The sequence below is a fragment of the Dermochelys coriacea genome, chromosome 19 (assembly GCF_009764565.3).
Source record: "Dermochelys coriacea isolate rDerCor1 chromosome 19, rDerCor1.pri.v4, whole genome shotgun sequence".
Taxonomy (NCBI): Eukaryota; Metazoa; Chordata; order Testudines; family Dermochelyidae; genus Dermochelys; species Dermochelys coriacea.
In genome coordinates, this window is record NC_050086.2 from 6,635,740 (window position 1) to 6,643,093 (window position 7,354).

Below are 7,354 nucleotides of genomic sequence, written 5' to 3' on the forward strand. Positions count from 1 at the left end.
CCTGGCTGGTGTCTCTGCACTTGGGCCACAGGACGTTGGATCGCAGGGAGTAGGCAGAGGATTTCTGGGTTAATGGCTTCTGCTGTTTCCCTCTATTCCCCTCCCTCATTTTTCAGGCCTGACCATGATCTATTTTTCATGGGCTGAAAAAAACACAAGACAGATGCTTCAGCCCCAGCTACGCAGATCCCAGTAGCAAGGAGAAGCCAGACAGCGACAAGGTATCAGCTTTGATGCTCCGGGGCTTTCGCTCCTGTGGTGATTCTAGGTCCATGCTGGGGCGGTTTGATTGTTGCTGGTGCTGCCCCGCCGTGATGTGATTGGACCTGGCATGGTGGGCAGGAGCCGTACAGTCCACACACACTGTAGGCTATATACGGGATGCTTGTCACCAGCCAACTCATTGTCCCATTGGTTACCTGCTCCCAGGGGATTCTTGCATCTGTCTGCTTCCTGTTCCCGATCTGGCTCAGCAGGAATGGACACTCCCTCCTCTGGACTCATTTGTCAGGCTGAGCACATCCTCCTGTGCAAGTGCAATGGAGCGGACAGAGGAATGTCTGAAGCAGAGGAGATACAGGGAACAGGCAGTGCTGAGCTAGGGCCGATGGAGATGCCCGCAGCACTCGGCCTGGCCTTTTTGATATTCTGGGCAGGCTCCACTCTAGCTGCAGAAACCATGGTTATTGGAGGCTGGGAAGCTGCATGTGGGCATGGGTCCCCTTTCGCACTTCCCTTCAGGGCACATGCTTGCTGGGCTGGGCTTGCCTGTTGAATGCTGAGACACTTTAGGTTTTAGGCTGGGTAGCTACTGACTGGGCTTATCCCTAGCTCCCCAATGAGTGGGGATCCTAACTCTCATCAAGCTAGAAAGAGCCTCAGACGCAAGCCAGGACTAGGGCTGAATCATGGTTTGGGGAAGGAAGGGGTAGATTCAGAGCCCCTTTTCCAGAGCCACTCCCAGCTTATGAACACAAAGTAGGGTTCCCCTCACTTCTATGGCCAAGGTACCCGTCACAGCTCAGGAGGCAGAGTGGGGGACACCCACCTAACTCCAATCCCGGGCCAGTCACAAGCACAAACTAAAAGGGGACGGTGCCTTCTGCATGGAGCATTTGCTCTGCCCTGGGTTGGTGTTAGCTGTGGCTGGAGCCTAGCAGTCTGGTGTGCATGAGGATCTGTACAAGGGTGTGCACGCACCTGTCTACGGCAACAGTCAGTCCTGCGGAGGGCTCCCTAATAGGCGGCATCTCCACCGGGCGTAAAGACACACGGACACAGAGGGTCGAGTGGTTGATCTTTTCTGATTGCCAGGGTGCAGATCACAGCCCGGGATCGCGCTCATTAAGGTCAGCACCAGCGGTCGAATAACTCGACTTTTAGCCAGCATACACTCCGCGGCATGGTTTGCTTTGTTCAATGATGCTTCGTTCAGAATCGTGGCCTTTCCCTAACTGGCAGCTTGATGTAGGACCAGTGACTGAAGCAGACCAAGGCTACCTATCATCGTGACGTACTACGTGCCTTCCTTCCTTTTTCTCACTTCTCGTCCCTTCACGGTTCTCCCCAGTTGTGAGCGCTTCAGGGCAGGGACTCTTTTGATGAGACACGTAGCCCATGGTGGGGGGGCTTGAAAAGCCACAACCTCTTCTTGAAGTGATGAGCCTGGAGCAAAATGCAAGAGGCCCAGGTTGGGGGCGGTGGTGTTTGTTGACTGAGACTATTTCGTTTCTGAGACTTAATTCAATTAAACAGAGGATCAAGTCAACTAGTGCCTGACTTAAAAAAGAGTCTATGTGACATTTATCTAATAGATACCCACTGGGGTATCTGTGCATTAGAGAACACACTCTATGCATACTACAAAGAGCAGGTACACACAGAGGAATCCACTCTTTCCATGTGGCACTCAAGCATCAAGGACTGAGACAAGGATTCATTTCCTGCTAAAAGAAAAGGAGTACTTGAGGCACTTTAGAGACTAACAAATTTATCTGAGCATAAGCTTTCGTGAGCTACAGCTCACTTCATCCGATGAAGTGAGCTGTAGCTCACGAAAGCTTATGCTCAAATAAATTTGTTAGTCTCTAAGGTGCCACAAGTACTCCTTTTCTTTTTGCGAATACAGACTAACACGGCTGCTACTCTGAAACATTTCCTGCTAAAGTGACCTGATGCCCCATAGGCTGCTGGCTCCCTCTGGGTGAAACGGAGCACGGCCAGCTGCTCCAGCACAGATCCTGGAGTCTGATTGCTCTGTTCACTCCTCTGACATTCCCTCTCTCTGACACCTCGGCCTTTTTCTGGGGTTCTGAGGAAGGCACCGCAGTCCCTCAGGTGTGTGGAGGCTGCTGGAGTGGGGGAGGAGAAGGGGAGGGGAAGGGAAACGGTGTACTCTTATGATTTTGAGTAACCCATCCTGCACCATCCACACCAAGCACCGGACCACTAACACAACTGGGAAGTGCCAGTGGACATGAGAACGATCCCTGCTGGTCATCATCTGTCTGTGCAGAGGAACCCCCGAGATCGCATTTCCCCTCTGGCTCAGCTGCCTGTGAATACATGCACGGCGGACAGGAGCAGCCCGCTGGGGGGCTGGGAAAGTGACCTCCTTCACAGACCTCTCCTGGGCCCTGCCTAAGTGACATGGTGGGGAGAATGCCGGTGGCCAGCCTATAACAACACTACCACAGGCGGGGCTGGCCCAATGACAGCAGAACCATGGGAAGTTGAGGAGCTCAGTGAAGACAAGACAGGTTGCACACTCCTGCCTGAGTGATGTCTGGGTGAGCGTGAAGAGCAAACTCCCGCTCTCAGGGCACCGATGTGCCGCCATCCGCACATCAGAGCGGGGTTATCTGGAGAGGGGTTTTCACAGGATAACTCCCTACCCAGCTTCTCTTCCTCCATGTCCCTTGGTGCCTCTCGTAGCAAGAGGAGAGCCCAGCATTACCTTCCGGGGCCAGGTTGTAATAGGTGACCCCCTACATTTCAAAATCATAAAAAGGACAAAGATGAAAGATGCCAGATGAAGCCTATGGGACAGCACGGTACAAAATAACAAACATTAAACCCCAGAGTCCCCGTTGGTATTGTCACATCCAATCCCCTGCACAGATACTGCTAGAAACACCCAAGCAGACAATTTGTAGTAGCTCCTTATTGGATAGTGGGGTCCCAGGACATTAGGCACTACAAAAGGGGGGAAGGCTGCCTATCTTCACCCGTGGGCACCAGAAGTTACAACTAGACCCTCAAGGTTACTTTAGGCTTCTCCTCCTCACCCCCCAAAAATATCTGATTCCTGAGCCACTGCCGTGTGGGGCTGATCCTCACCCAATGGCCCGAACCCCCTGCAGTGTGGAAATGGCTTCCCTGCGGACAGAGTTGGGGGCAGGGGTGGAAGCGCCGTCTTCCTGGAGCAGCAGTTTAGGACTGTGCAGGGGGAGGGAGCAGCTCACTGGATTCCCAGAAGACGCAGTGACTCCTTCCCTTTCTCCTGTGCTGGGAAATGTTGCTTCCATTTCCCTTAATAGCTTCCTTTCTGCAGTCCAGGGGCTTTCCCCACATGCCCTGCTGTGCTGCTGGAAAGGATCTGGGTTCTCTCCAGGTTGGGAGATCCCAGGGGGAGGATTTCCCCTTCGCACTCATCTCGCCCCCTCTGGATAAGGCAAGTTTGGGTAGCACCAGGCATTGCATGGGCGGACCAGTCTAGGGGGGATGGGCAGATGAAAAGAGTGTGGCACGGAGAGAGGGGGATATTTTGCTCCTATAATAACTCCCTCTGCTCTCATCTGCTCCTTGGTTCATGATTCCCAAATTCCCCTTTGTCTCACACACACACAAATGCATCCGATGAAGTGAGCTGTAGCTCACGAAAGCTTATGCTCTAATAAATTTGTTAGTCTCTAAGGTGCCACAAGTACTCCTTTTCTTTTTGCGAATACAGACTTACACGGCTGCTACTCTGAAACACACACAACACTAGCACTGGTAGGGCACTGCTGGGAGGAAGCTCACTGCCAGAATGGTGCTAACAGCAACAGCTATTTATCTAGAGATTCTGCCTGGCTCAGCGACTAAGGGAGGAGAGAAAACCTGAGGACTCAGAGGTGGGCCAGGACTGTGCAGAAACCAGAGCCATGGTTGGCAGGGAGAGACTTTAACCAGAGCACAAAGCTACCTCCCAGCTGCTGCAGAGAGGTGAAGCCCGGGAAGGTGGTGATTAAAGGGTTGGACTGGCCAGAGGGTGCTGGTTCCTGGGTGTGAACTGAACGCAGCAGAATCCCTGGCTGTGCTCCATCTGTCGGGGCCCCAAATCTCTCTAATCCTGGAGATTAGAGACCAGATGCCAGGCACGCACAGGTTAGCTGCAGGTAACAGAATATCCTTCTGGGAGGAGGTTATGGACACCAAAGCGCAGGCAATTAAGGGTAATCCTGCACCTGTGCCTAATGACGTTATGAGTCTCACACCCCAGGAAAGCTGGGGGTCTGGGACAAGGCAGCTGTTGGGACAAAGCTGACGCAAGCCAAGCTGCCCCGACGGCAAGTATCACACCAGAGACGCAGGGCGGGGAGGGGTAGATAAACCTGTCCTGCTCGTGAGCTATTCTGGCTGCCATTGTAGTCAGTGGGCACTTTGCCTGAGTGAAGACAGCAGGCTTTATCTCTGGGGTGCTGTGGCGCAAGATGGGGTGACACCCCTGTTTCTGGCACAGCTTCCTCAGGGGGCATCTGCGCCTGCAGCGTCTGGGAAAGAAACTAGAAAACCCCTTGTGTCATCAATTTCCCCAGAGCAAAGATATGAAAGATGTTTCCCCTTTTCTGACTCTGTCACTATGAAATGAAACTGCTGCCCCTGGCTCGCTGATCAGTGCCCAGCCTCCAGCCAGCTCAGCAGTGGGAATGAAGGCTTCGCACTATCCCCCTCTTTGCCAGAGTCAAAGACCAGAGACCACAGTGGAAATCTCCTCCCTTGGCCTGAACGCTGCCCAGATGGGGATGGCTGGTACCCTTCTCCTTAACGCTGGCAGCACAGCAGTGGATGTGATGGGAAGGCATAGTGAGATGAGCCTAGACCAAGCCCGGGATCTCAGCAGTCCCCAGCCTCAGGGGAGCTGGGATCCAAACTTTATGACTCTGGCCCAATTCTAATACTCAGCAAACTAGCCAATCAGCCCTGCTGGGAGGGAGCTTGGGAGAATCATCCCCCTAATACAGTGGGGGAAGCTGAGTCACAGAGAGGTTTAGAGCAACCTCTAAAGCAGCCACTGATTTTGGGTGCCCAACGGGAGGCCCTTTGGACCACATTAAATTTCCAGAGGTGCTGAGCACTTGCAGCTCCCATCCATTTCACAGGAAGCTGTGGGTGCTTGCTACTTCGGCAAACCAGGCCCTGGGTGTATCTTAAGCTGGGCACCCAAAATCAGCAGCCACTTTGGAAAGTGTTGGCCTAAAAAGACGTGCCCAAAGCCACAGCATCAGGCTTGTATTAGAACCTGGGAGCATCTGGCCTCCCTCAGAGTTGCCTTCTGGATATATATGAGCAGGGAGTGCTGGTGCCAATGCCTGGATTTAGCCAGGCTATCAATCCATTCTAATGGGCCCATCACCGTGGTATCCAGCGGGGCTATAGCACTCCCAGCTTTTGCAAGGGCACTAAAGTGTCTGCATGGGACTGGCAAAGGCAGGACTGCCAGCTGCTGACGAGGTTCTGACTGGGCCAGTGTCCAGCATCAGAACATAAAGAATGGCCACACTGGGTCTGACCAATGGTCCCTCCAGCCCAATATCCTGTCTCTGACAGAGGCCAGGGACTGATGCTTCAGAGGGAATGAACAGAACAGGGCAATTTTGAGTGACCCATCCCGTCATCCAGTCGGTTTAGGGACACCTCAACCATCTTGGCTAATAGCCATTGACAGACCTACCCTCCATGAGCTTATCTAGTTCTTTTTTGAACCTGCTTATACTTTTGGCCTTCACACCATCCCATGGCGATGAGTTCCACAGGTTGACCATGTGTTGCGTGACAAAGTACTTCCTTAGGTGTGTTTGAAAGCTGCTATTAACCTACACAACCTACAAGGTACCCTGGCCAGTAGCGGGAATGGTCTGCGCACACTCCCCACCCCAGCATGGGTTACTGAGCCGGCTGGAGGGTTATTCTTATTTGGCTTTATTTAGGCCTCTCTGAATGCGTCCCCTGGCCCTGGGGCAGGCCTGAGGGAGTATAACTTTTCAGAGACCAGGAGCCCTGGCAGGAGGCTGCAGTCACTCCTCACTCCTTGACTATATATAAAGATCGGTCTGTGGCGTGGGTCAGTCAGAGGCACAGACAGGCTGCTTATACCCAGAGAGCTGCTGGCTGGACACAAGAGAGGACGGGAGGATGTTTCCTGAGACGGCTCTGTTTGTGGAGAATTATCTCCTCTCTCGGTACGTGCGCTCGCCTTGCTTTCACAGCCACATGGGACCGCGGTACTTAGACAGCGGCTAGAATTTCAGGCGTAGTCCAAATGGACCCTCTTTCCTCCCCCCGCAGCAACAGCTGCCCCGAACGTATGGCGGGTGTCGAGCATTGCCGTGAAATTCTGCACACGTCTGAGACCTGATCTGCAAAATGGCATCCTCCACACAGTGGGACCTTGCAGGCACACCGCACGGAGGACGCCATTTTGCAAAGCAGGGCTTTGGGCATGTAGCCCATGGAGGTGCCCCCCAATTAGCATCTGGCCCACCTCACTGTAAAGATTGGGTAATCCTCAGTGAGCCAGACGGCCCCCCAAGAGAGGGCTGCTTTTGCCTGACATGGGCGCATGCAAGGGGCTTGCGACTCCTGTAACTCAGCCTCTCCCCACCCTGGAATTTGCTTTCGGTGACGCAGTTTGACTCATCAGTGAGCGCTCTTGGCCTCCCTCCCTCTGAGAACGTGGATCAGAGACTGCCAAGGTTTTGTTCTCCTCTCAGATTCGGTTTCTCTCATAGCGTCCGCAGACTCGAAGCATGATCCATCTCTCTCACTAGGAGGGTTTGTCAGGACATTTGTGATCACAAACCCCTCAGTGCCCTTGATAGCTTAGAAATGATTTACAGCAGGAAAGGAATAATTCTTGCTGAATCAATTGGAGACAGCTGAGTTCCCTGAAGATGATGTCCCAACCAGATTCTGTCTTGGGTGGTTATGTTCTGCCTCCCCAAACTCCCCCCACACGACTAGGCACAGATATCATTTCTAGCCCCGGACTGCTGTGCACACTAGAAGCCCAGAAGTGGCTACATTTCACTGCTTGATGAAGCGACCCCTCTCTCTAGTTTGCAGAGTGCTTTGGCATCCTTTGGATGAAAGG

At 53.2% G+C, this 7,354-nt stretch overlaps 1 long non-coding RNA gene across 2 annotated transcripts in view; it reads right to left on the reverse strand.

Annotated features, from left to right (window-relative positions):
* LOC119845404 overlaps nt 1-7,354 on the reverse strand; it is a 95,790-nt gene that overhangs the window by 20,667 nt on the left and 67,769 nt on the right. The window lies entirely within an intron of this gene.